This window comes from Macaca nemestrina, chromosome 16 (genome assembly GCF_043159975.1).
Source record: "Macaca nemestrina isolate mMacNem1 chromosome 16, mMacNem.hap1, whole genome shotgun sequence".
NCBI lineage: Eukaryota > Metazoa > Chordata > Mammalia > Primates > Cercopithecidae > Macaca > Macaca nemestrina.
Genome location: NC_092140.1, coordinates 49,982,744 through 49,995,788, shown reverse-complemented (window position 1 = coordinate 49,995,788; position 13,045 = coordinate 49,982,744). Strand labels below are relative to the sequence as shown.

The following is a 13,045-nucleotide window of genomic DNA, read 5'->3' as shown; positions in this document are numbered from 1 at the left end:
AAAAAAAAAAGTTGATGCTATGACTATGATTATTCTTTAATAAAAATACACAAACTGTTTCATCACAAACAGGCAAAAGTATATTAAAATAACAAAGCTAACTACAGTTGGTCAACAAAGAAAAAATTGTTTTTACAAGCCGAATCTGCATTTCTATAAGTTAAAATCCACCAGGAGGCTTTTAATCCAAGGAATTTTTTTTTAATTTAAATACGTAGCAATGTTTGTCAAATTTGACAGTTTTAAACATTTAATCATAGTGGTTTGTTTTAACAGTCTTTATTTCCTAATTGTGAATAATAATGTTGGTGAATTGCTACAACTCATTTGAATCTGTCTTGCTTGCATTATACAAGAAAAACTCACCAATTTTTAAATTTAAATTTAAATTTTTTTTGTTTGCTTTTTAACCTAGCAGAATACCAGAGGAAAAAAGGCTGATTTGAGATAAGAGATTGCTTTCACAATAAAAATACAATCAGAATGCAAATCCCCTGAGTCTGAAGTTGTAAAATGATGTGTGCATAATGGGCAAAAGAGACCTGGGAGAAACTGAGGGTTTCTAACAGCAATGCCTGACTTCAGTGGAGTGCTTTTTCACCTGCAAAGTGACACTCGCTTAATCCTTACTGTAGGAAAATTTCAGGGCACATATCCTTCTCTGCTGACAATAGGCGACAATTTAAATCAAAAGCTTTCAAGTGTTCTACCTAAAGTCAGGGAGTGATCAAGGCATGGAATAAAAACAGAAACAAAGTTTCTAAAATGGCAAGACTGATATTATTTTCATTGCACAAAATATTTTCAACCCCGCATCTCTCTTTCAAAATGTGATAGAAGTAACTTCTTTCTAAGTTTATTTCGGAGGTTTTAGGAGTATAGAGAATTTCTGAGAATAAAAGAAATAGCTTTGTAATTCAAATCTATTTTAGACATATTAGTTACCCTTTAATTTACCTTTTAATTAGAGGTTTACATTATTTCTTTAGGACAAAGAAAAATCTTTATCTTTTCTTGCAAACTTTGGTTGGTTTGTCTTTACTACCATCATGGCATAATGGAAAGGTATAATATTAGAATGTTTTCGTGACTGATAGACTGTGGAAATTCCTTTTTTATGCCTCAGTAGGTTTTAATTTCACTATTTCAATTTCCCAAATTGTATTTAGTTTAGAAATACACCATATTGTTTACTCTTCCAGCCTTCTATTAGTTTTTTTCAGTGTTGTAACATTGATTGTTTTCTCAGCTCTCGTTTAGCTAGCTTCACCCATGAAAAAGGAAATGCAGTTTCTGTTAATGCTATCTTAGGGTTATCAAATAACTAAAAATTTCAGATAAATATCACATTTTTAGACAATATTTTTTAAAATAATAAAGCAATATGATAATATCATGATGGTTTTTATTATCCAAAATTATATTTTTTACTTATATGTACCTTTCTGTGTTCTGCTAAACATAGAGAATGCTGTTTAGATGTGTTAAAATTGGTATTTAGTGACATCTTTAACTATCTTGGGGTGCAGGAATGGAGTTGCCTTAGAGCACTTCCAGTTATCCATGCTGACTTCAAAAGGTAAGTGGATATTAGGCAGTGGAGGGGAATGGATACTACATGCAGAGAAGCCAGTTGAACAAAAACACCCACATGGAACTTACAACGAGTCTTGGGCTTTAAAGATCTGCAAAGTTATGTAAATGTTAAAAAAAGAGAAACACATAACGTCTTTGCGCCTCAGTTTCTCCACCTGTAAAAGGGCAGAAATGAGAGTAACTAAGATGATTGCCATTAAGGGTATGTAAGCTATTATATGTAAACTACTTAGAACAATGATGAGTACATAATAAATACTAAATAATTATTAGCTCTTACGCTGTCAGATCATCTGTATACAGTTATTGCTGTAAGATCACATATGCATTCCCAGAATATATTATGTGAAATCACATGCCAAAAACAACACGGCAGATAGGAAAAATGGGGTTAGTGTTGAACAATTCAATACGTATAGACTTAGTAATCAAAATAATACCAACGCCAATACTAACTAGCACCGTAAAAATTTCCACTGGTATTTATATCTAACATTCTAATCAGTGAAGTGTTGCAATCTTGCGTCCTAGAGCTCTTGCTTCTTTCTTTAAGCATGCATTTGTTTCTTATAAAAACCAGTTTCAATAAAATTAAAAATCTATTTTTAAACTTAACTCTAGATACATGTACAGGAAAGCAAATCACTCTCAGATACAGCAGATAATTTAATGTAGCAGAAATTGAAACTGATCTTGTAGTCACCAAATTACACTTAAAAAAAAAAACCTTACAATTTTGCAGGATTTTCATCTTTTTTTAAAGGCCTGTATATTTGTAAGGTTTTTGTTTTAATTGTGGGAAAAAGCTACCCCTGAACGCTACAAACTACTAAGAGCTACAAAAATTACATATGAATGAATATAAATAATAAATTCAACATCTAATATTTCACTTTTTGTCAACAGTGAGTTAATGTACATTAAAGAAACATACATTATGGAAGAATAGACTTTATTTCCAAACCTAGACATGTACTATCAACAGAGTTTTTTCTTAAATATTCAAAGTATTTATATTTATTTCTCCTACTCACTCTTCAGCCCTATTCAGTCCAAATACAGTCTTGATCTTGCTGTAGTAACAGATGATCTCCATGTCCCTACATCCATGGGATGGAATTCAGTCCTACTTCTAAGGTTTATAGCAGCATTAAATACTGTTTACCTCTCCCTCCTTTTCGAAGTATGGTCTTTTCTTGATATGTATGACACAGTATTGATTTAATTTACTTCTGCATGACTAATTGATTCTTCTTCATTTTCTATAAAATATCATACTACTTTATAATCTTTCAAATGTTGGAGTTCTTCGAGGATGTTCCCCTGCTCACACCTCAGTCTTTCCATAAGCTATTTCATACAAACTCTGATCACCAACTCTACAAAGATTTCTCAAAAATGGTATGTGTGTTTTCCAGATTTACACCATGAAAAAATAGACAATTTAACCTTCAATTTTTCCTTAAGGCCTTTAATAATGGCTCTCTATACCTCTGTTCAGCTTTACAACATTCCCTCTTCCCTCTCTGATTCCATACTAGCCATCATTATATTGTTGATGCCCATTCCCTCCAGTCAAAGGGTATTCCTACATGCTGTTCTCCCTCCTGGGAATGTTCTTTCTTTCTCTATTCACTTAACTCTTACTTACAGTTCTGATGTTAATTCAAGTATCATTTCTTCAAGTAAATTAGTTTTACTTCAACTTTTTGAATGAGTGACCCCAAAATTATAGGTTATTATAACTCCTGATCAAACATTGCATATATGTAGTACCATATTTGTTTTTGTGTTTATTTGATTATTTGACCTCTTTTATAAGAATCTATGTTTTGGCCGGGCATGTTGGCTCATGCCTGTAATCCCAGCATTTTGGGAGGCTGAGGTGGGCAGATCACCTGAGGTGGGGAGTTCGAGACCAGCCAGATCAACAAGGAGAAACGCTGTGTCTTCTAAAAATATCAAATTAGTGGGGTGTGGTGACTCATGACTGTAATCCCAGCTACTCGGAAGGTTGAGACAGGAGAATCCCTTGAACCCAGGAGGTGGACGTTGCGGTGAGCCAATATCATGCCATTGTGCTCCAGCCTGGGCAACAAGAGAGAAACTCCATCTAGAAAGACAGAAGAAAGAGAGAAAGAGAGAAAGAGGGAAAGAGAAGAAAGAAAGAAAGAAAGAAAGAAAGAAAGAAAGAAAGAAAGAAAGAAAGAAAGAAAGAAAGAAAGAAAGAAAGAAAGAAAGAAAGAAAGAAAGAAAGAAAGATGGGGTTGTTTGTTTTTTTCTTGTAAATTTGTTTGAGTTCCTTGTAGGTTCTGGATATTAGCCCTTTGTCAGACGAGTAGACTGTAAACAAATTTTCTCCCATTCTGTAGGTTGCCTGTTCACTCTGATGGTAGTTTCTTTTGCTGTGCAGAAGCTTTTTAGTTTAATTAGATCCCATTTGTCAATTTTGGCTTTTGCTGCCGTTGCTTTTGGTGTTTTAGACATGAAGTCTTTGCCCATGCCTATGTCCTGAATGGTACTACCTAGGTTTTCCTCTAGGGTTTTTATGGTATTAGGTCTAACATTTAAGTCTCTAATCCATCTTGAATTAATTTTCGTATAAGGAGTAAGGAAAGGATCCAGTTTCAGCTTTCTACTTATGGCTAGCCAATTTTCCCAGAACCCAACCCCATCAAAAAGTGGGCAAAGGATATGAACAGACATTTCTCAAAAGAAGACATTCATACAGCCAACAGACACATGAAAAAATGCTCATCATCACTGGCCATCAGAGAAATGCAAATCAAAACCACAATGAGATATCATCTCACACCAGATAGAATGGCAATCATTAAAAAGTCAGGAAACAACAGGTGCTGGAGAGGATGTGGAGAAATGGGAACACTTTTACACTGTTGGTGGGATTGTAAACTAGTTCAACCATTATGGAAAACAGTATGGCGATTTCTCAAGGATCTAGAACTAGATGTACCATATGACCCAGCCATCCCATTACTGGGTATATACCCAAAGGATTATAAATCATGCTGCTATAAAGACACATGCGCACGTATGTTTATTGCGGCACTATTCATAATAGCAAAGACTTGGAATCAACCCAAATGTCCATCAGTGTCAGACTGGATTAAGAAAATGTGGCACATATACACCATGGAATACTATGCAGCCATAAAAAGGATGAGTTTGTGTCCTTTGTAGGGACATGGATGCAGCTGGAAACCATCATTCTTAGCAAACTATCACAAGAACAGAAAACCAAACACCGCATGTTCTCACTCATAGGTGGGAACTGAACAATGAGATCACTTGGACTCGGGAAGGGGAACATCACACACCGGGGCCTATCATGGGGAGGGTGGAGCGGGGAGGGATGGCATTGGGAGTTATACCTGATGTAAATGACGAGTTGATGGGTGCTGACCAGTTGATGGGTGCAGCACAGCAACATGGCACAAGTATACATATGTAACAAACCTGCACATTATGCACATGTACCCTAGAACTTAAAGTATAATAGTAATAATAAAAAGAAAGAAAGAAAGAAAGAAAGAAAGAAAGAAAGAAAGAAAGAAAGAAAGAAAGAAAGAAAGAAAGAAAGAAAGAAACAAGGGAGGGAGGGAGGGAGGGAGAGAAGGGAGGGAGGGAGGGAGGGAGGGAGAGAAAGAAAAGAAGGAAGGAAAGAAGGAAGGAAGGAAGGAGAAAGAAAGAAAGAGAAAAAGAGAAAGAGGAGAGAGAAAGAAAGAGGAGAAGAGAAGAGAAGAGAAGAAAGAAGAGAAGAGAAGGGAAGGGAAGGGGAGGGAAGGGGAGGGGAGGGGAGGGGAACGGAGGGGAGGGAAGAGAAGGGAAGAAGAATTTATGTTTCATTCATTTAGGCAGTGTACCTGTACCTATCATGTTCCAAATTCACTATGCTTAGCCTTATCTACTAATGAATCCTTAGTAAATATTTACAAAATTAATCAACTTATAAATATTAGGTTAAAGAACTGTTCTGGCCTCTATGGTTCTGTAAAGTGTTTGCACAATCTCCTCTAAAATACTTCTAAAGCAAAGTAACATTAGGTACATTGTCTCAGTAAAGTTTCTGACTTGGAAAGGAAATTAGAATGATTGGGCACTGGGAAGATGATTGGAGGAAGAGGATTGTCTGCATTGGGAGAATCTAGTAAGTCCTGGGGCTTTTTGTTGTTGATTTTAATTAATTTTCTGAGTCAAAAGAATATTTGAGACACATTTCTTTCTTTGGTGAATCTCTATCTCCCATCAGTCTTTCATTATGAGAAATTACTCTTCAGTGATCACCTATACCATAGAAAGTTCTATTGACAAAGGGAATCTGACCTGGACAATAATGGGGAAGCTCTAGCATTGAATTACTTCCTTTAGAATATTTATGAACTTCTATAAATCATTATACAGTGTTCCCAGTGGGGGCTTTTATCATGATGGAGGTACATGATGAAGGAGGCTGGTGAGACTTTGATGATGGCTAATAAAAGAGAATTTAAAAGAGGTATCATTTTAGGATATTTCTATCTATAAACTTAGAAAATGTAAGAATGTCTTCTTTCTATGTAAGAAGAGTTGAGTTGGTAGTCCTTCTCATATATCAAAAGAAGAGCTTGCCAAGGTAAGGGGATTAAGAATATAGGGTCTGGATTCAGATGTTCTTTTTGAAAAAACCAGTTCTAACACTTACAGCCTTAATGTTTTTTCAACTTTTAAAGAGGTTTAAGAACAATTTAAATGAGATGTCTCACATTCTATTCTATTTTATTCTACTTTCCCATGGCTATCCTTTTTTTTTTTTTTAAACTTTATTTTAGGTTCAGGAGTACACATGCTGGTTGGCTATATAGGCAAATTGAGTGCTGTAGGGGTTGGATGTACAAATTATTTCACCACCCAGGTAATAAGCATAGTGCCCAATAGGTAGTTGTTCAACCCTCACCCTCCTTCCACCCTCCAGTCTCAAATAGGCACCAGTGTCTGTTATTCCCTTCTTTGTGTCCATTAATACTCAATGTTTAGCTTCGACTTTTTAGTGAGAGCGTGTAGTATGTAGTTTTCTGTTCCCCCTTTAGTTTGCTTAGGATAATGAAAACAGCCTAAATGTCAACCAATAGTAGACTGAATAAAGAAAATGTAGCACATATATACCATGGAATACTATGCAGCCCTAATAAAGAATGAGATCACATCTTCTGCAGCAACATGGATCGACCTGGAGGTCCATCCTATTCTATACTAAAAATTTATCATCCCATAACCTATTTTCTTTTCTTTTACAAAGCATTTGTTTACCTCAAGTTTCTTAAAAAATTGTTTCAAAAATGTCTTGCTGACTTCAAAGCTTTAAATAATAGATAGGTGTAAGAAAGGTGCAAATTCATAAATTAATGACTAATATTAAATTGGAGACAAATTTAAAACATTAATTAAATTTTATAACACTTTCATATTTTTATATTCTAAAATTAACTTGATATAATCAATGACAAGCAGAGTTTAATTGGCATTTTTTAGTATTACATCAACTTAGGTGTATTTACAAAATTTTCTCATGATTAACAAATTTCGAGATAAGCTGCTTGCCTATCTCTTCATACACTCCTTAATACACAAATGTTTTAGTATATAATCATCATTTTAGAATCACAATTACATATGACATCTATTCAACTAAATGTATGTAAATAAAAATATTGTCATTTTCAATGTATTGTAACAAACCAATGACTATATATTCAACACTTAATGACAAAATATATATTTAAATAATTTAATTATAAGGTTAAAATTTTTAAATCACATCTTTGATTTTTAAACAAATTTGAGCTGCAAAACATTTTTAACTTTATAATTGCAAAGAACTTTAATTCAGAAAACTAAATACTTGCTCTTTTGTTACTGATTGTTTTCCCTCTTTGAAGTGTTTTCAAGGTTCTTACATGTTGTAGCATGTATCAGTACCCAATTTCTTTTTACTGGTGAATAATATTTCATTGTATAGAAATACAACATTTTGTTTATTCATTCATTAGTTTATATACTTTTGCATTGTTTTCACTTTTTGGTCATTGTGAATAATACTGCTATGAATTTCATCTATAAATTTATACAAATATATATATATACAACAAAGTTTCCAGTTGCATTCTGATATGGACAGAAGACAGGCAAATACTGAGTAGAAGAGGGTAGTTACCTGGAAAAGGCCCCACCTCCAAGCCTGGAAACCTGCAGCCCTAAATGAAAACAGTCTTTCCTGTTTTTGCCTCCAAATGTAGCCTTTTGCACCCTCCCCACCCCCCCCATCCTGTACACATATAAGCCCCAAACCCCAGGTGCCATGAGCAGAGTGGAGGAGCAGACTAACAGAAGAGCAGAATGTCAGAAGAGTTGTATGGCAGAGAAGGAGAGAAAAAAAGGAACATCTGAATATTGAGAGGAGTTCTGCTAGGAAGGGTCAGAGAGGAGATCAGCAATGGGACAACTGAACTCCACCTTCTTCCCTGCATCCTCTTTCCAGTTCCCCATCCATCCCATTGAGAGCCAGCTCCATCACCCAATAAAATCCCACATTCACCATCCTTCAAGTCCGTATGTGACCTGATTCTTCCTGGACAACAGACCTGGGTACCAAGAGGGCACTGAACTGGTTACCACTTAAGCTGCTTGTGGATAGCAGAGCTCAAAGAGCACTGTATGGTGATTCCTCAAGGATCTAGAACTAGATGTACCATATGACCCAGCCATCCCATTACTGGGTATATACCCAAAGGATTATAAATCATGCTGCTATAAAGACACATGCACATGTATGTTTATTGCGGCACTATTCACAATAGCAAAGACTTGGAATCAACCCAAATGTCCATCAGTGACAGACTGGATTAAGAAAATGTGGCACATATACACCATGGAATACTATGCAGCCATCAAAAAGGATGAGTTTGTGTCCTTTGTAGGGACATGGATGCAGCTGGAAACCATCATTCTTAGCAAACTATCACAAGAACAGAAAACCAAACACCGCATGTTCTCACTCATAGGTGGGAACTGAACAATGAGATCACTTGGACTCGGGAAGGGGAACATCACACACTGGGGCCTATCATGGGGAGGGTGGAGGGGGAAGGGATGGCATTGGGAGTTATACCTGATGTAAATGACGAGTTGATGGGTGCTGACGAGTTGATGGTTGCAGCACACCAACATGGCACAAGTATACATATGTAACAAACCTGCACGTTATGCACATGTACCCTAGAACTCAAAGTATAATAATAAAATAAAATAAAATAAAATAAAATAAAATAAAATAAAATAAAATAAAATAAAATAAAATAAAAAAGAGCACTGTAGTAAGCCCGCTGGGGCTTCAAGAGTCACAGGCACACACCCCTAGGTGTCACTGTGGGGCCAGAGCCCAGAAGTACTCGTCCCCACTCCTGCACCTGTCCATCTGTCTGCTGCTCTTCCTGTAAAGGGTTTGAGCAGTGGCGGAGGCTGAGCAGATGAGCCCCATCCCTGTCACACGTCCTGCAAGGGGGGTCAGAGAACTCTCCTTTCAATTATTTTATATGTAGATGTCCCATTTTCCCTCTATCAATTGTTGTAAAGGTGATTATTTTATTGAAGGATCTTGGCACTCTCATCAAAAATCAATTGAGCATAAATGAGAAGGCTAATTACTGGATTCCCACATCTATTCCATTTATGTACATGTCCATCCTTAACATAGTCCGGATTTCTATAGATTTGTAGTTAGTTTTGATATCAGGAACTGTGACCTTTACAACTTTGTCCTTCCTTTTTAGGATTGATTTGATAATCTTAAGCCTTTTGTCTTTCCGTATAAATTTTGGGATCAGGTTTTCATTTTCCGAGAAAATCCTAGCTGGGATTTTTACAGATATTTTCTTGAATCTTTATATCAATGTGAGAAGTATTGATTTCTTAACAATCTTCTGATCCAGGAATATGAAACGTCTTTCAATTTATTTAGGCCTTTAAATTGTTTTCAGTAATGTTTGGTAGTTTTCAGTGTGTAATTATTGTGCTTATTTTGTTAAATTAGTTTTATTATTTTTCATGTTGTTATAAATAAAAATACTTTCTTAAATACATGTATGCATTATTCATTGTTAGTATATAGACATATAACTTTTTCCTACTGGCTACAGCAAGCCTTTTTATGCTTATGAAAAATAAGTGTAATAATTAAATGGGCTTTATATATACAATCCACTGGAAGTCAAATCCTGCTTGAAGAGATGCAGATTAAAAAAGCAAATTTTTTATTCATCCAAGATCCCATTAACCAAGCTCTTCACATTTTCTATTATATTTTTAATAATTCCTTTTAAACCCTATAAAATACACACTCATATGCACATATTAATTGTTAGTGAAATAACAGTTCTAAATTATTCTAAAATATTCTAAATTGTTCTAAATAAATTCTTGGTTAATTACACTTTTGAAAAATAAGCTTCTATTGGTATGATTTTATATATTATATTGCACCATGCCTTTTTTTTTTTTAAACGTCTGTTGAGCACTAAATGCAGCTATCATAACAAAACTGTCTACAATCGTTTGCTTTCTTTAATATATGTTTAATTTCCTAGGCCTTATGAAAAATATTAGATATTGTTCTCTTAGCTGTTTTTAATTAATGACAAAGACCAGTCATGCTGATCTTGATTTATAAGGAAACATAGACTTGTGATTGTGTGTGTATATAATTTCTTCATCACACATACATATGTATGTGTACACACATACATATGTATGTGTGTACACATATACACCCTCATGTAAATATTTCCTTCATCTCATCTTTTCAAAGGGATATAGAATCTCTGTCAACACTTGGCAGCTGGTTTGTTTCTGGGGGTTTTGACTTTAAATCTATGTATGATTTTTAATTATAATTTTACCACTCAATGAACCTCACAATGGCAACATTTTAGCATCTATCTACAATGACAGATGGCAAACTAATGAAGCCTGTTCTACTTGCATATTGATATCTTTCCTACCTACCACTTCTCTGATCCTTAGGGAGGTCAAAGAGCAAGTTTTATTTATCTTCTTTGTTACATTTGGTTCTAAAAAATCATGAGGCTGATTATTAGAGAATATAGATTTTATACCTCATAATTACACTCAGTAATGTTTGTTTCATACATCTGATGGATACAATTGAAAAAATGTGTCGATGTCTGAAACGTGTTTTAACAATTAGAAATTTTAAATGCTATGTTGGGTTAACCTAATTTCCTTTTCAGAATATTAAGTAGGTCTTCTTTCTAAAACAGAAAATATGTTTTTGCCCTTTTTAAAAATACAAACACACACACACACACATATAGATATCTACATACAATATACATACATTTAAAATTCACACATATATAATTTTGATAATGGTTTATTAAAAATTTATTTTATTGGTAACTTGTAAGTGTCTAAGATCTTTTCTGAGGCCTATGCAAGCTTTTACATTTTAAAGACCAATCCATTTAGCACTCATTTTAATCTCGAGATAGCCTAAAATTTATCTCCATATTAGTGAACATTCTCAGAAGCAAATCATGAATGAAATGAGTTTCATGTGAGGAGGGACCTTATCTAGCTTGTCCATCACTATTCTTTACAATGGTTGGCATAGTGTAGCTTGTTCATTACATAATGAAATAATCTCTTTAATATTCACTTTATCTTGATACATTTTCATGCTTTTAAATGCTGGTCAAAGGAATAATTTTGTACAATGTAAAGGTCAAGAGAAGAGTACAAAACTTACTCGAAGTTTTTCAGTTATTGAATGAAGATAGCTTAAGTCAGAATGACAGGTTGTAGATATTTCTAATATATAATTAAAATAATGTTTATCGAATTATGTTTTAAACTTATAGTGGAATAAAATATGCTAATTCATTTGTTGCAATTTTATTTCAATATTATACTTTTGTCCTGTTGATCATATATAATGTCAGACATAGAAAATTATTTATTTCTTTTTTCACTTAACAAAGACATTTTCTTTATCATCATTTTTTATTTACCATTTTTTGATTTTATGTATGTTTATTGGTTTTTCTTCCTTCTTTACAGCCTAGCTTTATAAAATAATTATTTCTAATTACTCACATTCCTTTTTTTCTGCATGTGTAAAAGCACACTATTTTAGAGAAATTGTGCTCCCTAAAGTCACCATGGGCCTTATCAATTACCATTAAGCAACAGATTACACCAAATCTACCTGCCTGTCCTCTGTGATAGATATTATGACCGTCTTTCTGACATTGCTTTCAATACTCCAAATCTGTTTGAAATATGTTTCCATTCTCAGTTGCAGCCATGGTTATCTGAACCCAATAAAGTTAATTTCACTCACTCTGTACACAGGTCTGGCCAATTGTTGCATGGCATTCTGCTTGCAAAACAGATTGGTTCAAAAAATGATCCAAATCTTAAAAATCAGAAGTGAGGAGAACTTTGATGGAAATTTTTTGGAAAAGAAGTCATCTCACTCTTCAAAGAGAGTCAGAGAACACTTTTGTTTTGGATGTGGTCACATGCAGATAAAAATCCTGGAATTGCTTCAGCCATGAAGACAGACATTATTGGGAAACAATACAAAAAAAAAAAAAGATAATTATAGGGAGTGAATAGACCAAAAGCAAGCCATAAATAGAGAAAACAAAATCAGTATTTGGGTAAAATATTAAGAGGGGACATATGGACATATTTGGGTTGAAAAGTTTTTAAAACAGAAATATATATCTCAGTTCAATCCACTTTCAATTCTCTATTATTTATTTTGACCCTAACTTCAGAGTAACTGATGCTTTATTCCTGTGAGACAACACTGTATTACTTTTATCAGCCTGTGTAATGCACTTGCCATGGAGCTATTCATTACCTCATTCTTTCGCCTATTAGAATATGAGCCTCTTTAGGGTAGTAGCCATGGCTTATTTCCCAGTGTGCATGCACATTGCAGAACATAATTGGCATTCAATAACTATATCCAGGGGAACCTGTCGGATAAAAAAATGAATAAATAAAAACTTGATAAATTCATGCACCAAAATAAGGTATCTTGAAAGTAGAATTTGTTTTGGAGTATTTATATATCGATTCATTCATGTATTTTCTAACATTAAAAAAAAAAGGAACATGACTTCAGTCTGTAAATATTGTGGATGGCTGATACACTTTCTGCCATTCTTTGAAGAAACTGATACAAAATTATTTTTTACAGAGTGTTTTGCTATTCTTTTTTGGTAACCATTAGTTAAATAATAATATCAATATTATCAAACATAAAAATATCTCCTCTATCTTAAGGCAAACAGAAGCAAAGAATAATGCTGAAAAGTAGAGAAAAAATGCATATCATAAATTTAACATAGTGATTTCCCAGATT

General features: G+C 34.1%; 1 long non-coding RNA gene across 1 annotated transcript in view; it reads right to left on the bottom strand.

Annotated features, from left to right (window-relative positions):
• Positions 1 to 1,488: 1,488 nt before the first annotated feature.
• The window catches only part of LOC139359225 (uncharacterized), an 81,118-nt gene continuing 69,561 nt past the window's right edge, over positions 1,489 to 13,045 (bottom strand). Inside the window, exon 4 of the long non-coding RNA XR_011615140.1 lies at positions 1,489 to 1,751. This is a non-coding gene — a long non-coding RNA (uncharacterized lncRNA). The remainder of the gene's footprint in view (positions 1,752 to 13,045) is intronic.